Below are 17,569 nucleotides of genomic sequence, written 5' to 3' on the forward strand. Positions count from 1 at the left end.
AGAGGCAGTAGAGTAGGGGCCCTGCTTATATTTTGAACTAGATCTAACAAGATGTGCTGATGAATTTTTTTCCAGTAATGTGGATTGAACCCAGGGCCTTGCGCAGGCTGGGCACATACTTTACCCCTGAGCTATGCCCAGCATAGAAGTAATTATTTCTTTGGATACAGAGTCTCACTATGTTGTCAGGCTGCCCTCAAAATCTAGGCCTCATATGATCCTCCTACCTTGGCCTCCAGTGTAGCTGGGACTACAGGTGCATGCCACCATATCCAACTGTCTGATGAATCTTTATGGGGCATGAGAGAAAGAGCAGGGTCAAGGAGGACTCAGGGTTCAAGCCCTATGTGTCATGAATCTGTTTTATAACAAACTTTCATGCAGGAGCAGGATCTTCTTTCTCACTATATTTCCAGGGACAAAGAGTAGTTACTTGGCCTGGCCAAGTTCAGCAAGAGAGGAAGGGAGAGAGGGAGGAGGGGTAGGTGGGAGAAGAATATTTATGCCACTGATATTTCTGAAGTCTGGCCTCCCCCATGAAGTCTTGGGGACTGATCCAACAAGGTTGCCTGTCCTTCTCAAAGGTATTCTTATATTTACCCGCCCTCCACACCCAGTTCCCTCTCCTTTTCTTGAACAAAAGCAATGCATTAGCAACTAGCCAGCTGAGAAGCAGTTTAGCACTTTTAGTTCATCACTGAGTCCGTGTATCAGTCTGTTTCCACTGCTATACCAAATGCCTGAGGTTGGCTACTTTATTCTTTTAAAAAAAGAGACTGAGTTCCCAGTTTTGGCAGCTGAAAGTCTAAGTTCAGGTGGCCTTATTTTTTTTATTGGTTCTTCTTAGTTAAAAATGACAGTAGAATTAATTTTGATAAAATTATACAAGCATGAAAATATTCTAATTGGATCCCATTCTTGTGGTTGGGCATGATGGTGGGATTCACTTAGTATTTTCATATGTGTGAAAATTATGTTAGATTTATTCTACCATCTTTCCTTTTCCTATTCCCCACTCCTTTCCTTTCATTCCCCTTCCTCTAATCCAGTGAAAGTCTCTTCTTCCCTTTCCCCTGCCTTATTGTGGTTTAGCTTTCACTTATCAGTGAAAATATTCAACTTTTGGTTTTCTGGGATTGGCTTATTTCACTTAGCATGATAGTCTCCAGATCTACCCATTACTGGCAAATGTCATAAAGTCATTCTTTTTTATAATTGGGTAATACTTCATTGTGTATATATATCGCATATTACATTTTCTTTAACCAATCATCCATTGGTTCCATAGCTTAGCTATTGTGAATTGTGCTGCTATATACATTGATGTGACTATATCACTGTAGTATGCCACTTTTAAATCCTTTGGATATATACCGAGGAGTGGGATAACTGGGCCAAATGGCGATTCTATTCTTAGTTTTTTGAGGAAACTTCATGCTGCTTTCCAGAGGGTTGCAGCAATTTGCAGTCCTACCAGCAATGTGGGAGTGTTCCCTTTTCCTCACATCCTCACCAACATTTATTGTTACTTGTATTCTTGATAGTTGCTCCGCTGACTGGAGTGAGATGGAATCTCAGTGCAGTTTATTGATTCAGCTTCTAATGAGCGGCCCCTTGGTAGCATCCCATCATGATGGATGGCACAGCAAGAACACGTGCAGAAGGGAGAGCTCACACGGAGATACAGGAAGCCAGAGGGGCCAGGTTTGTTCTTTCCTAATTCCTCTCTCAGAAACTAACTGGGGACCCACAAGAACTGCGTATATCTCTTCCGAGGGCAGCACCCTCAATAATCTAACCTCCTTCCACAATGCCCCATCTCTTAAAGGTCCCACCCTCTCTCTATTTGTCCACACTGAGGACCACACCTCCAATACATGAACTTTTGGGGGGTCAAACCATCTCTGAGTCCAGCTGTTAAGCTAAACATTTAACTGCTATCACAGGCACCCCCCCCCAATAATTCCTTCATGTAGTTCTCTGCACATACGTGGTCAGAGCTGCTACCACAGCTGCACATACATGGCAGAGACGCAGCCACATCTAATTTTGCTCTGGTGTTCCTGGAAGACTGTCTGCATTGCATGGTCTCAGATCATCACAAACGAGCTCTTGGTGACCTGAGGAAAGAAGAAAGGAAAGGAGAGTCACAGGGTTGAGGCTGAGAGTCAGGGAAGAGAAGGAAGGTGCCTCTGCCCTTTAAGGACTTGCCATGAAGTTGCACTTCTGCTCACATTCCATTGGCTAGAACTTGGCCATGTGGCCATCCTGGCTGTAAAGGAGACTGGGAAATAAAACCATGTCCCCAACTAAAATTCCACGAGTATGGAAGAAGGGCAAGAGAATGTGGGGGGACAATTGGCAGCTCTGCCACAAAGCAGATCCATCTGCCCTAAATGCCACTTTCCTTCTCTCTATGTGAGCCTCTCAGAATAAGGACCAGTCTAATGCCTGTGTGTGTGTGTGTGTGTGTGTGTGTGTGTGTGTGTGTACCAAGGATTGAACTCAGAGGCACTTAACCACTAAACCACATCCTCAACCCTTTTTTATAATTTATTTTGAGACAGGTCTCACTGAGTTGCTCAGGGCCTCACTAAATTGCTGAGACTGGCTTTGAACTCACAATCCTCCTGCCTCAGCCTCCTGAGCTGCTGGGATTATAGGCATGTGCCACCACTCCCAGCTTTGCCTTTCATTTTATGTACAGAATATTTAAGCACATGAAGCACAATCACCCACATAATTAAGTTTAATGTTCCCAATACCTCATGGGCTGGGTAGTATGGTCAGATTTTACCTAAGAAAACCAGGGTTTAGAATGGTGGTAAGATCTGTACGGGGTCACAGGCTGATGAACAGCTGGGATTTGAACTCAGACCTTCTCTCCACACCCCTTGCTTTCACCCCTCACTAGCAGGGCACCAAATGGATAATTACTGTGCTGTGAAGGAGGGGATGATCCCTACCACTCACAACACCACCATTAGAGTCTATCAGGAAAGATGGCAGCTTAAGACAGATGTGCCTTGACAGAATGCAGACAATCCCATCGTTCTCACTGAAGGAGAAAATCCACTCCAGTCCTGCACATCTACGTGTGATATGGAGGCAGAGGAGGCAAGATGGAGAGGCCAGGACCAGGGCTAACGTGGACACCATCCCCAGTGCAGATGGCCTCCTTGTTTACAGAAGCTTCTGTGGTAACTGGCTTGTGTCCGCTCCATTTGGCTGTTAAATATTCTTAAGATCAGTCCTTGTGACATCTGTCTTTGGTGGAGATCTATCCAAAGTATCCTACCATCCAAACTTCAGTTCCACATCTACTAAAGAGATCAAGCCAATTTTACTCCCTGCATCCAACCCACAGCTAGTGAGGAGACAACACTAAACATGTTGGTTTAACCAAGAGAAATGACTGCCACATTGTGCCCCAGGCTTCCCCTGGACACCACCCTAGGCCCTCAGCCTAGGCCCTCATTCCAGAAACACCCCCCCACATTTCCCCAGCTCATCCCTTCCAATTTCCCCTCTACCCCACCTACAGACCAGGGCCCTATTACAATGCAAAGCAGACTTGGAAGAGCTGACGAGATCACAGAGCCTTAGAAAATCCAGAGGAAGAGACTAAGGAGACTGCCCAATACTGTGCCACAGGCCCTGCATGGCAGAGCCTTGAAAATGTACAAGATGTGCCCACTGCTGCTCTAAAACTTTCTGCATGTTGCTTTAGTTAATTCAAAAGCAGTGTGGCAGCTAAGAGAGCCCTCTGAGAACCCACTGCCTGGGTTCTGATTCGAGCTCTGTCACCTACAGCTGTGTGACTTCAGAAAACCTAGGCAACCATTCAGTGCCTACTGTCCTCATCAGTAAAATTAGATGATAATGACAGCAGGGCACTTACCTAGCATGGTTGTTGTGATGATGAAATGAGTTAATATAGTTGATTCTCATTATTTCCAGTGATTATGTTCTATAAAGTTTCTGTGAACACTGAATTAGTGAATTTTGAATCACTGTTTCTAATGAGATTACACAAGGTTAGGTTCCTGTGATCCTCTAGCTACAACACTTTCATTAACCAGTGATGAATATCTTTGTTTAATGTGTGTTTCTGTTTAAAGACACCATATTTAATCTATATTATTGATTCATTAACATTACTAATGTTAACAGTACTGTATCATTCATACCTGGACAAAACTTATCTCACACAAATTTTCTCCACAAGGCACATCACAGCTTTCTCGCACTTTCTTGCACACATGGCACTCCCCCTAGTCACTTCATGCCCTAGACAACATATAAACACAACAATTGGGACTATTTTAAATTCATGCCTATGATCCCAGCTGCATGGGTGGCTGGGGCAGGAGGATCACAAATTCAAGGCAACCTGGACAAGTTAGTGAGACCCTGTATCAAAATAAAATAAATAGAGCTGGAGATGTAGCTCAGTGGTAGAATGCTTGCCTAGTAGCATGAGGCCCTGGATTCAATCCCCAGTACACAAACACTCTATCTGCTGAGATAGATACTGCTGTTCCCATTTCATAGATGAGGACAGAATGTCCCAGAGGTTCAGGACCTGGACCTGGGCCTGGGTTACATAGTTGGTCAGTGGTAGTGTCAGGACTCAAACCCAGTTTTCAGCCTGGTTTAACTACTTTTTACCTTGCTGAGGGTGGAACCCCAGCCTCTGCAGGTACAATGGTGCCGGTCATAAGTGACAGGCACACATTGCACTTCCCCCTCCCATTTCATGCACATACAGAAGCCCCTGTATTTACAAAAGTGCTTCCTTTCCCAAACTTCCTTAATTCTGAGGCGCTTTAAGAACAAAGAGGTGTCCCAGCCTGAATCCTTCCTCCAGCTGCCTACAGAGCTCACAGCCCTTCTCATTCCGCCTCAGTACCTTCTACTCCACACTGCCCACCAAAGCAGGCTGGCACAAAGGACCTGGCACAAAGAGCTTATGATAGATTCTCTCAGCTTCCTCTGCTGCTTAGCCAAGGGCCCCAGCTGGGACGGACTCACTCCACGAAAAAGAGAAGTCTTAGAAGAAAGAAAAGAGACTGGGATGGTGAGAGGGTAGAGAAGCCAGGACCTCAGGGATGCCCCACAGAGGGAAGGCTGGCCAACAGAGGGGCAGGTGCGAGCAGCAGGACTGCCCATCAGAACCGTGTGACAAAGCTCATGGTGTCCCCATCGCATGAGGTCCATGGTAAAGACAGCATCTGCCTGGACCAGGCAGCTAACCCTGCCATCCTTCCAGTCCCAGGCATTTTAAGTAGACTACAGATCACTTTGAAGTCTAGAAGATGTGCCATCCTAGAGAATTTTGCATTTTTAACTTATCTATTATCAAGGGTCAATAAACCATGGCCTGCAACTGGCTGGGGTACATCTCACTAGATAATTTTTTTAAGAAAACATCTTTAAAGGGTGGAAGAAAAAGAGAAGAAGGAGGAAAGACCATATGTGACCCATGAAGCCTAAAATAATCACCTTTGCAAGAAAAGATGCCTAACCCAGATTGATATAGAAGCCCTGCTAAGCAAGCAAGAAGTAGAGCAGGCAGGACACATGTCCTACACCCACCCATCCCTGGCCCAGGATGTCCAGGGTGTCATTTAACCTCTATGAGGCTCCTGGGGCTGTGGGAATTCAATTAGATATAATCCACATCAAGCCTTTAGCTCAAAGCACCCTAGGTCAAAGCATGCTGCTCACATGTGGCCACTGGCAGCAGTGGTTGTGATGGAGGGGAACAGTGCATGTGGTAGAGGGACAAGCAAAAGGGTCCCACCTTGACTGTCTGACTGTCTACGTGTCACAGAGAAGTGAGGAAACTGAATTATGGTGGGTGACTCATCTGAGGTCACCCCACTATAAATAGGATGTCACCAGAACAGCTTTCTGCAGACTCATGAAGGCTCACCAGCAGGTCCACAGTGCCCTTGCTTTCACTGCCCCTTTAAGGGTCAACACACACACACACACACACACACACACACACACACACATATTCTGACTCCAGACTTCATTCCCACAGAACTTTATTGTTTCCAACAGGCTAATGGGTTGACCTGCTGTGTTAGTTGCCAACAGCTAAAGTTATTTCATATTCAAGGGTATTTTCTTCCTTTCACAGACAGGAGGTATGAGTTTCACTGGAAATCACAGAAGCCACCTCAAATCAAGGCATTTCTTTATTTTCCCAACATGGGGAACAAAGTCTGGCCCTAGCCAGGGCCTCTCCTCTTGAATCTACTATCCAAATTCTGAGGCTCACATGTTTAGCTCACACTCTGTAAGAGACAGACAAGTGTAGGCATGTGACAGCCACAGAAATGAGTTTAACTCTGGTACCATCAAACCTCTCAGGTCCTCAGTCATCCTCTCACCAACCTCTTGGTGCTTGAGAGAGACAGGTATCTCAGAGGTCACATGAGGGGTTCCAAGCTACTTCTGTCTTTTGAGATTACCAGGGCATACATTTTATAAAATGAAATGGACTGTCCATCCAAATAGGGTTATAGAAACCGTGGCCTTTTTTAAATAGTTACACTGAAAAGTTAACCCTTTTAACCCCAAAGTATAATTTCATCCAATGGTGCTAATCCACAAAATAATTTCAGAATTTATCACATGTATTAGTTTATCTTGAAGTAGTAGGCAAAGTGGTCCAGTAGTGAGATAGACCTACAAGTTTCAAGTTGAAAAGCAGGTGTCTCCTTCCACTCTATCAGTGTGGCTCTGCGTCATATTATAGAACCACTTTATTGGAGGATGAAGTCCTTAGAAATGACATCCAATTCTAGAGAGGAAGGTCCTCTTGCATAGCTCTTCAGAGAATTCCTAGACAGATCTCCTCTCTCTGAGCCATGACAAGCTGGTTGCTCTCAGCAGACTCCTGGGACAGGATTCTTCTGCATCAAATGCCACAAAGGCCACCAGCTTCTCCTCATCCCTAGATGTAAATTTGTTTTGGGCTCCAGGACAGCTGCCATCACACTGCTCTGCTCTGTCTCCCCTCCCCCTGCTACTAGGAGAACTGCCCATTTCTTTTCCTCTTATTGCTTGAAAAATGATTCTTGAATATAACATGGAAGCAGGGATTAACTTGACAGTAAAGAGACCAAAAATCCCTGCCTCAGCAAGGTGGCCAAGGTCAACATCAGCAGGTATAAATCATGTTGATGGCAGGTACCCTCCACATGATGTGATGAGAGTAGCACTTTGGCTCTGCGGTCACTCCCCAAAGCCACATTCTCCCAGTCTAATCATTAGAAAAACAGGAAATACAAAATTCCTGGTCAGTATCCTCAAAATTGTCAAGATCCCCATACACAAGGAAGTCTGAGAAATTGTCACAGCCAAAAAGAGACATTATAACTAAATAATAATAGACTATCCTGGATGGGATCCTGGGACAGAAAGGGGACATTCTGTAAAACAAATAAGTAAGTTAGGAAATCCAAATAAAGTATGGAATTCTGTTAATAGTGATATATCAATATTGATTCAGTAACACACATATATCACGTGAATGTAAGATGTTAATAATAGGGGAACATGGGCGTGGAGTATACAGCAACCCTGTACTATAATTCTATAAATTCAAAATTGTTCTAAAATTAAAAGGTATTTTTTAAAAAGACTCATTGGCTCTGTTCTATCCTTACCCACCTTCAAAGCATAAAACACAGAGATTACATTAAGAGGGGAGTGTGGTACAATGGTTAGGAATACACACTCCCCCTCCCCCTGCACTGAGGCAAGAAGATCACAGGTTTGAGGCCAGCCTCAGCAACTTAGTGAGACTCTGTTTCAAAATTAAAAATAAAAAAGGTTAGGAGGATAACTCAGTGGTAGAGGGCCCCAGGGTTCCATTCCTAGTACCTAAAATAAAATTAAATTAAATACAAAGACTCTGATGCTTGAGGTGTGAGGCCTGGCTCTGCCGCTTCCTGTTGAAGTGCCCTTGGGTGAGTTACTGAACCCTCTAAGCTTCCATTTCCTTGATATTAATGGGAGGGAGTAATAACAATAGCCTCTATGTCGTGGAACTATTGAGAAAAAAGTATACGAAGCTCATAGTGCAATGCCTAAATCAGAAAATATTAGCTGTGACTGAACAAGAGAGAAGAACATCTGGGAGGAGGGCTGCTTTTCATGGGACAGTGCTGTGGTCAAGGCCCTCCAAGGCCCACACGTCACACCATGAAGGGCCACCTCCTCCTGAAGAGGATGGAACACAGGAGGAAGAGGAGGGAGGGGGCGTCTGGGAAGCTCCTGGAAGAGGCCACACTCAGGAGCCTCCCTGGAATGCTGCAGGAAGTACAGGGTGTTGCTGTGATTACTACAAAGCATCCTGGTCTCCATGTTCATGACCGGGGCACACTGGGAGCACAATGCCCGGAAGGGCTACTCACAGCCCAGCAAAACAGACAGCATGTCTGCCACCTCCCCTCACCGCCCAAGAGGTTCCCCCACCTCCACCAGGAACACCAGAAGTACCACACCCCAACAAAGTTCTGGGAAACCTGGGCCTCCAGCGCCTCCAGCAGCCAGGCCACAGCAATGCCATTTTGGAGTGGACAGGCCAGCAACTAGCCTGGGACAGCCTGGCTCCTCTGAGCCCAGTTGCTCTCATCATGGAGCATCATCTATGAGCAGTCCCTGAGGGGTGCTGACTTTCCTGACAGGTGGAGCTGCGCCTATGATGGGCCTGAACCAGAAGTCATAAAACTTGGGTGTGAGATCAGCCCAGGTCTCTAATTAGCTGGTTGACCTTATGAAAGTCACTGGACTTATCAAGGCCTCAGCTTCCTCCTCTGTCACCAGGAGAAGAGCTTCTGTCTGAAATACTGTGCATCCTATGAACATCAAAGTAAACCACATGGGTGCCCCAACACCACAGTTTTATTATTCACCCAGCTCCCCCAAACAGGACTTTCAAGGTAACCTTGCAGTTTCGAATCTACCTGAGCTTTGCAGCAAATGCTCCTGTAAGGAATTTTGTACCCTTCACATTACTTATAGATGGAACCCACTGATACTCATAAGATGAGGATTGGATCTGTCTGAATAACAAGGAGACTGAAGCCTAAGGCTCAGAGGGTGGTGATGAACCCAGTCCTTGGACCAGCCACCCACTCCAGTGTCTTTTCATCATCTCAGAGGGATGGAGCTTGCCTGTTGGAGTCAGTGTAAGGCTGGGGACAGGATGCCTGAGCCTGCTCTTGGCTATGGTTTGATCCTTCCTCTTTGTGACTCCACTTTTCTCACCAGTGGAATGGAAAGAATGAGTGTAGAAAGCAATCAGTTTAGTTCAAATTACACTCACTCCATGAGCACCTGCGTTGGACGAGGCAGTATACCACAGTCTGTGTGGCACCTACAAACAGAAAACAAACCCCACAGTCCCTGCCCTCAAAGACTATGTAATATTATAACAATAAGTAAACTGTGAAGAGGACTTCCCTTTTCCTGCTTTTGCTTTGTGACAAGCAGTGTTATCAATACTATTTTACACACCAGATGAAGATGAAGGAACCAGCCTAAATGGGAGCACTGCGATATTCTGACTAAATCCTATTTCCTTCTCCACCTGAGGCACTATGTCTAAAAAACAAGAATATAAGAAAAATGATCACTAATGTTTTTATTTGGACTCTTTCAGCTGTAAGTTGGAAAAAAATAAAAAAACAGGAACCAAATAAAAGGTCACGTAACCATCCCTGAGTTCAGGAGTAAGGTTGGGCTGCCTTCCGGTGCAACCTGACTAGGGCTCATATGTCACAAAGACATAGCTCAGCTTTGACCTCCTCCCTGAACAGGTGACTTCTCTGGTTACATGTGATAACAAAATGGAGACAGTGGTTCCAGCTGTGATCCCTCCAGGTTCAAGTCCACAGGGGAGGAGTCCCTACTTCCAGGTCCCTCAGTTCTAGTTAAAGCACACCACTCCCTGAACTCACCACTGTGACCTGGAAGCAGATGATGGCTTTGAGCATTTGGTGACAATTCAGAGAGCTGAATCAATCCCACCAAAAACATATGCGCTGGAGTGTGGCTAACTATGTTCTTAAAGGAAATTTGGAGCATGTTTAACCTAAGAGTGCTGGATGGCCTGACTGGGCACACATAGAGATGTCCACTGAGCCATACACAGTAGTATAGTAGCTTAAAATAAATTTTTTCAGGGGTTGGGGGTGGTAGAGCACTTAGATAGCGTGCACAATGCCCTGGGTTCAATCTCTAGCATGGCAAATAAATGAATAATTTTTTTTTCATTCACTGCTTGATTTACCAGAAAAATTAGTAAAAACTAATAAGTAAATCATAATAACATATATTAAAACACTGTGTTATGGTTTGGATGTGAAGAGTCTCCTGAACTTCCTGTATTAATGCAGGAAGGCTCAGAGGTAAAATGATTGGTTTATGAGAGCTGTTACCCAACCTGTCCATCCTAATTTAGATGGACTAACTGGGTGGTAACAGTAGGCAGGTGGGTGTGGCTGGAGGAGGTGGGACCCTGGGTATGCCCCGGAGGGTGTATCTTCCCTGCCATCCCGTCTCTCCTTCTCTCAGCTTCCCTGCCATCATGAGGCGAGCAGCCCTCCTCTGCCACACTCTTCAGCCATGGCGCTCTGCCTCGCCTCTGGCCAAAAGTAATGGAGTCAGTTGACCATAGACTAAACTTCTGAACCATGAGCTCAAAATAAACTTTCCCTCCTCTAAGTTGTTTTTGTCAAGTATTTGGTCACAGGGTCACAAAGCTGACTAACACACACTGTAATCTGCCTCACTGGGAGTCAGTAGCTTTGTCCACGATTCCTGAATCTACTCTCATTGGATCATAATTTCACTCCAGTAGTATCTAAAGCACAACCTCAGACCAGATACTTGGAGAGTCATTTGAGAAAAAAGTAAAATTGGATCCATTCCTACACCTTACACCAGGATAAATTCCAAATGGATGATGAATCTAAATACCTAAAAATGAAATGATCAAGTAAGTACTTGAGGGAAACCTAGGTAAATTTCTTTGTAACCTAGGAATAAGAAAACATAGATAAATTTAATTGCAATATACATAATGCTTAGTGAAAGACACCATATAGAACTTAGAAAGGCAAAAGAGATAATAGGGAAAATATTTGTGAATACTACAATACTATAGAGAATGGATCGTTTTTTCTAATATTGAAGAACTTCCAAAAATAGAGAAAAGAACTGACAACCCTATAAGGGGAGGGGGACTAGCAAAATGAGCAATTTACAGAAAAACAAATGCAAATTGCTCTTGTGGGGAAAAAATGCTCAACGTTGCTTATATCAAGAGAAATACAAATTAAAACTATACTAAGATACCTTTTAGATTGTTAAAAATCCAAAAGTTTGACAGTATACACATTCAGCTACAGAGACATGAGCCCTTTCACATATTGTTGAAGGAAACACAAAATGGTACAACCTTACAAAAAATTTGGCAATGTTTTGCAAAACTACATACGCACTTAGCCTTTAACCCAGAACTTATCTAGGAATTTATTCCGCAGATTAAACGAGACAGAAAAATATATGTGCAAGAAAAGAGTAGTTGTTTGTAGGCAATAATGCAATATCCATGGTGAGGGACTGGTTGAACAAACTAAGCAATAGAAAACTATGTACTGAATGAAGAAATGAAGAAATGGGGCTATCTTCATAAACTACTGTGGAGTGGAGGGACTATTAAGTGGAAAAAGAAAGAAGTATGAGCAGAATGCTTCCATTTATCAAAGAAACAGGAGATAAAAATGACACAAATATTTTACATTAAATATAAATATAATAAATTTAATATAAATATAAATATAATAAATAGATCTAATAAACTTAATGGAGATACTAAAGTACAGGGGACACCAAGATAGAATCTAATATTTTGGCAAATTTATTAATAACTTATTTTGTAGATTTGACTTTGGAACCATAACTATCTCATATAAATAAATATATATGTGTATATGTACATACATATACACATATATATTTGTTTTATTTTTGTTTTTGTTTTTGTTTTTGTTTTCATGCTTGGCCTCAACCTCAACCATGCCAGAAGAGTGCTCTACCACTGTGCTACACCCTTGGCCTTATAAAATATCTTATTTTACAAGCAAGTTTTGAAAATTCAAAATAAATAAAACAAGTAAGCCTACACGTGTATCCAGTGGGTGGCATGACCACCTGGAGAAGAACAAAGAGTCCCCAAATCACAAAATTTGATGGCACATCCTAAGGACCAAAGGAAATGCAAGTAAATCTGTAAGTATTGTGAATAATCATATCATAAGATAATGTTGGTATTGTCATCTGGGACAGTTGTGTATGTAACATGGAGAAAGCAAATAAGGACAGAGGTGCTCCCCTGCTTACAACAGCATCACCTCTAGATAAACCTATCATGACTTGCAAATATCATAAGTGGAAAATGCATATTATGACCCTAACCTGCATAGCTCAGCCACACAGTGCACTGTAGAATCCCAGGTATTCCCCCTCATGATTGCTATAGCTGCCCAGCATCTGGGGAGAGCACTGCACTGTGTATTCCTTGCTTGGCAAAAGACCAAAATTCAAAATCCAAAGTGTGGTTTCTACCAAATGAATATCACTTTCACACCACTATAAAGTTCCAAAAATCCTATGTAGACTATCCTAAGTCAGGGACAGTCTGTACTAATTCTGTCATTCCTGGTATACTTCAGAACTGAAATTCTTGGCATTTGAGGAAGGGGACACGATTACATTAAGATAGGAGAGAGTAAGTAAAACCTCACATCCTGAATTTGAATTAGAAATATCAGAGTACATGGTCCATTATGCAGCAATTGAGAGCGATGCTCTCTGTCTTCTAAAAAGAAATTCAGGTCTCCCACCTCCTCCATCTACCCGATAAGTTCCTGAAGTTCTAACTTGGAAGTGCCTCTCAGCTCTAGTCCCTTCTCTCCATCCCAACGGCTAGTCTTCCATTGTTCACCTGGACTTTTCACAGGTCTTAACTAGCATCCCTGCCTGCCAAGTCTTCATTCTGCTCATCACCAAGATCATTTCCCCCACCAGCTGCCCAAGCCACACCCCTACTGCACCAAACAGGGTTCCAGAAAGAAACAGAGGGAACACCTGAAGGTGTTTGCTAAAGGGAGTCTGCCCACAGCAAGTAGGCATGGGTAAGTGAACCACTGAGGGGTGGTGAAGCACCCAAGAATGAGCTACAGCTGGAAGACTTTGCCACCAATGGCTGTAGGGTGCCACCAGAGGCAGAGTTGGAGCCAGGATGTCCTCCACCCTGGAGGGGTACCTGTGGCAGGAGCCACAGCCACAGAGGAATGCAGCTGCTGCCAGAAAAGTGACAAGTCAACGAGGAGATAAACATCCCAGATTTTCTCTCCCCCTGCCTTCCTACCTGTGGGCAAGGGGGCTGGCTAAAGCAGTTCACAGAGAAGGTCAGAGGAGGGACGGGCTGGGGATGAGAGGAACACACAGAACAGCCAGCACATCCTTGCTCTCAGGAGCAAGCCCAAGTTCTGGAGCAGCGTATACCAGGTGCTTCACTAACCAGTCACACTCTTTCTGTGACTTTATCCTCATAAGTCACCTCCTATCACCCTCAGGTCCCAGCCCCAGCTACCGCAGACCTACATCAACCTTTCACATCTTCCCTTCTTGCCTGGTGCTATTTGCTTTCTATTATACTTTCCCCATTCCCCACCCGTCCCCTGCCCCTGTAAACTCCTGTTCAAGGCCTCTTGGATGGCACCTCCCTCAAGCAGCCCTCACCAAGTCCATCCTCAAAGAATCTCCTCTGCTCCCACTGTCACCTCCAGGCCTCACGAGAGCAGCACTGGCCTTGTTCTGGGATCATTTACTGGTCTGCCTCCATGTCAGACCGTGCGGTCCCCAAGATCTGGCATTGGCTCTACTGCACCCCTCAATATCACTCTGTGCTTTTCTCTTCCCCTCCAATACCAGGTTCTGTCTTACATAATATGGAAGCCCTTCTCCTTGGCCTTTCTGATACTGAACAAGTACCAGGTGTGAGTTCAGCAAACCTGGGGAAAGGCTTTACCCCAGGCCTCTGGCCTTGACTCCACAGCACTAAGGTGCCTGAGGCAGCCCAGCCAGACTGTCTCCAACAGCATCCTCCTTGCCCTGGAAGGGCCACACTGCTCTGCCTGAGCGGCTGGTTTGGTCACCAGGTGCAGGAGCTATTGCCTCTGCCTAGTTTAAGCACAGATTTTGTCGAAGCCTCCCTGATGAGGCCCAGGAAAAAGAGACCCACTCCTTCCCCGCTCGATTCAGGTATTAGTTCAATTATGCATGTGTATCCAGCGCTCCAACACACTTACGTAGGCTGGAGGAGACAGCAGTGAATGAGCACAGTAGGCTTCCTTGGTTTACAGCCAAGGGCGAGAGATGGATGTCCTAACCAGTAATCAGGGAAGAGAGAAGGGAGAGGAGACAAGGGAGACAGGAGCAGCAAAGAACAAATGGAGAGGGTTAAGCCAAAAACAGAAAGACAGTCGTCACAACCAGCTCCCCTTCACTGCTCCAGCCTCAATGCCAGGAGTCAGGGGACTGGATAGGAAGCACTAGAGCCACAGAGAGGCACTGTGTTCGCTGTCTGCGGCTACAGTAACAAAAAGCCACAGACTGGGTGGTTTAAACAGAAATCTATTGTCTCACAGTTCTGGAGGCCAGAAGTCAGAGATCAAGGTGTGAACAGGTGTCCCTCCTGACAGCTGTGAGGAGAGTCTGCTCCAAGCACTCTTTGACCTGTAGATGGTATTCTCGTCCACAGCATCTCTCTTCATATTGTCTTCATAAAACATACATAACAAAAAAAAATCACCATTTTAACCAACTTCAATTACACAATTCAGTGGCATTCACAATGTTCTACCATCTCCAGAACCTTTCTGTCATCCCAAACTGAAACTCTGTATCCATTAAAAATAATTCCCCAACACCCTCCCTCACCCCAGCCCCTGGTCACCACTCTTATAATCCGCCTCTATGAATTTGACTATTCTAGGCGCCTAATAAGTGGAATAACACAATACTTGTCCTTTTGGTCCCTGGTTTATTTCACTTGGCATGATGCGTTCAACTTTGATCCATGTTCACTTGGTTTCTTTTTAAAAGGACACCAAACGTAGTATTAGAGACCCACCCCACTCCAGGATAACCTCATTTTAATTTAACCGATTACATCTGCAACAACCCTATTTCCAAATGAATTCATAGTCTGAGGCACAGGGGGTTAGGACCTCAACATATGATTTAAGGGGACACATCTCACCCCAGAACAGGCATTCTGGTGGGCAGCACAGCAGGGTACATACATAAGCAAGTTCTTGTTTTGTTGACCCTTAGCCCCACTGCACTCCTGACAGGGGCCATTTCCCTGGTACATTTCCCCAGTGGTATGACTGACTCACCACACGGGAAGGGAAGGGCAGGAACCGCTGGCAGATGAGCCAGGGACCCATCACCCCGGCCAGGCCTAGCACAGCCTCCTGGATAGTTCCCACACCAGCCCTCTATGCAGACTCAGTGTGCCCGCCTGGCTGATAGGCAGCCACTCCACTTGCAGAGGAACACCAGTGGCCCCCACCCTCTCCTGAACATGCCCACTTACCCAGGAGTCCCACTGCCCAGGCTGGGAGGCTTCCTCTGCCAGTCATGTTTCCATCTACTCATACTGAGCACTCACTTCCCATGTTCCACAAATAAGAATAAATATCCACTACCGCACAGGCCCTGGAGATAAAACAGCAAACAAAAGGAATAGACCATGATCCATGAAGTTCACAAGGAGATACAAAAAAGAGAAAACCATGAAATGTATACTATACCCAGCAATAATAGGGAGATAGAGGGATCCAAGCAAAAGAGGATAGGAAAGGCCTGGGGTGCACTGGGCTGGGTCGTGTGGAAATGGAGAAGCCATCCCTAAGAAGGGTACATTGGAGCCTGGAAGAAGCAAGGGAAATGGCCTTGCGGACCCCGGGGAAGAAGGATTCAAGCAGGGGAACAGCAAGTGCCCATGCAAGATGGGGAGTGCAGAGTCCAGAGCAGGCATTTGGGGAAGGGGGAGGGGCAGGTGCCCTATATGAGGAGGTGCTAGTACTGTAGCCCCTAAGGAGTCTGGGTTTTACCCTGAGAAATTGGAGATAAAAAGAGGAATGAGGAGCTGGGAGTTAGCTCAGTAGCAGGGCACTCGCCCAGCACTCAGGAGGCCCTGGGTTAGTTAGATCCAAAGCACAGAAAAAAAAGAGAGAGCAAGAGGAATGAGAACAAAATGCCCATGCCCCAAGGAACTTCCAGTTCAGGATTACAAGTGGAGTAATCCCCAGAAAAAGCTCTGTTGACAGTGTTTTTCATGCTAAAGACACTTGGAACCAGTAGCTGGCCTCAAGACCCAGCCTCAAGAGAGATGAATGCACCCTGTCTGGGGAAGCACACAGATCTCAACTTAGAAACCCAAGTTTACTCTCAGGGTTGGTGTACCATGCTTTGCCCCAAAGGGGAATGCTTATTTGCTTGTTCCTCTTTGAGTTTACATTGAGAGGGCAAGTGTGGTCATCTCTGGGGTGACTACTTTTGCCTCAGAAAGCAGGCAGGTCTGACCTTGCCATGGAAGGCAGTTTGCAGTGTGCATGCAGGGGCTGCAAAGATCAGCATACCTTCCTCAGCTGGCCTCACTGCCAAGAAGTAAATAACATCTTCTTTCTGCCATCTTCCCTTCTTCCTTCCAGCTTGGTTTTTCCAGGAAAAGCTCCTCTGCTGGAGAGAGGGACAGGGAGTAGGTACAGCAGACATGGCCACACTTTCTAGAGTGCTTGTGGCAGAAACAGATGTATACAAGCTGGTCATGCAAGTTACAGAGGCAAAAGGGGTAACTAGCGGGGAGAAAGATGTGGGTAGAGCCCATGTAAATGTTGTGGACAGAGAGAATTCCTGTGGCTCTAAGGATTTGGGAAAACAACTTGCAGAGCTGGCCAAGTTCATGTAGGGAAGGTGCCATGAGATGGACCAGGGCCAGAGCTAAAAATAAGGTGGTATTTCTGTTCCCAGCAAGAGCATTAGAGTCTGTGGGGTTTGTGTGGTGGGAATAGAAAGGTTTGAGCTGCTGCCAGGCCAGAGAAGAGAGGGAAAAGCCTGAAGTTGGGCAGGAAAGAACTGAAAGTAAAGCTGGTCAGAAACAGAAGAAAGATTCCAGGCAGATAAAGCCATCCTACTCGAGAGCCTGGGCTGGGTCTGCGTATTGCACCCCTGGAGCAGCAGACAGAGATGGCTCCAATAATCTTTCCATTAGCTGTTGAGGCACCTGAGGGTGTGGACTGGAGCAGAAGGGGAGGGATGCAGCCCAAATGGGCAGTCACTACATGTGGAATGCCTTCCACAGCCGTCCCGAAAGGTAAGTGTTTTCCTTTCCTTTTAACAGATTATTTAAAAAATTCAAAAAAGACTCACATAACCAGGAGCCACCCAGCAAGGAATGGGCAGAGCT

The 17,569-nt window shown here is 45.3% G+C and overlaps 1 long non-coding RNA gene across 1 annotated transcript; it reads right to left on the reverse strand.

The window, feature by feature from the left end:
- Window positions 1–1,989: 1,989 nt before the first annotated feature.
- On the reverse strand, window positions 1,990–16,845 carry LOC124982367 (uncharacterized). Its single transcript, XR_007108270.1, has 4 exons — window positions 16,743–16,845; window positions 15,695–15,816; window positions 14,740–14,872; window positions 1,990–2,120 (listed from the first exon to the last, which is right to left on the reverse strand). It is a non-coding gene; the product is annotated as an uncharacterized LOC124982367 (long non-coding RNA).
- Between the last annotated feature and the right edge of the window lie 724 nt (window positions 16,846–17,569).

Source organism: Sciurus carolinensis, chromosome 4 (assembly GCF_902686445.1).
Source record: "Sciurus carolinensis chromosome 4, mSciCar1.2, whole genome shotgun sequence".
Lineage (NCBI taxonomy): Eukaryota > Metazoa > Chordata > Mammalia > Rodentia > Sciuridae > Sciurus > Sciurus carolinensis.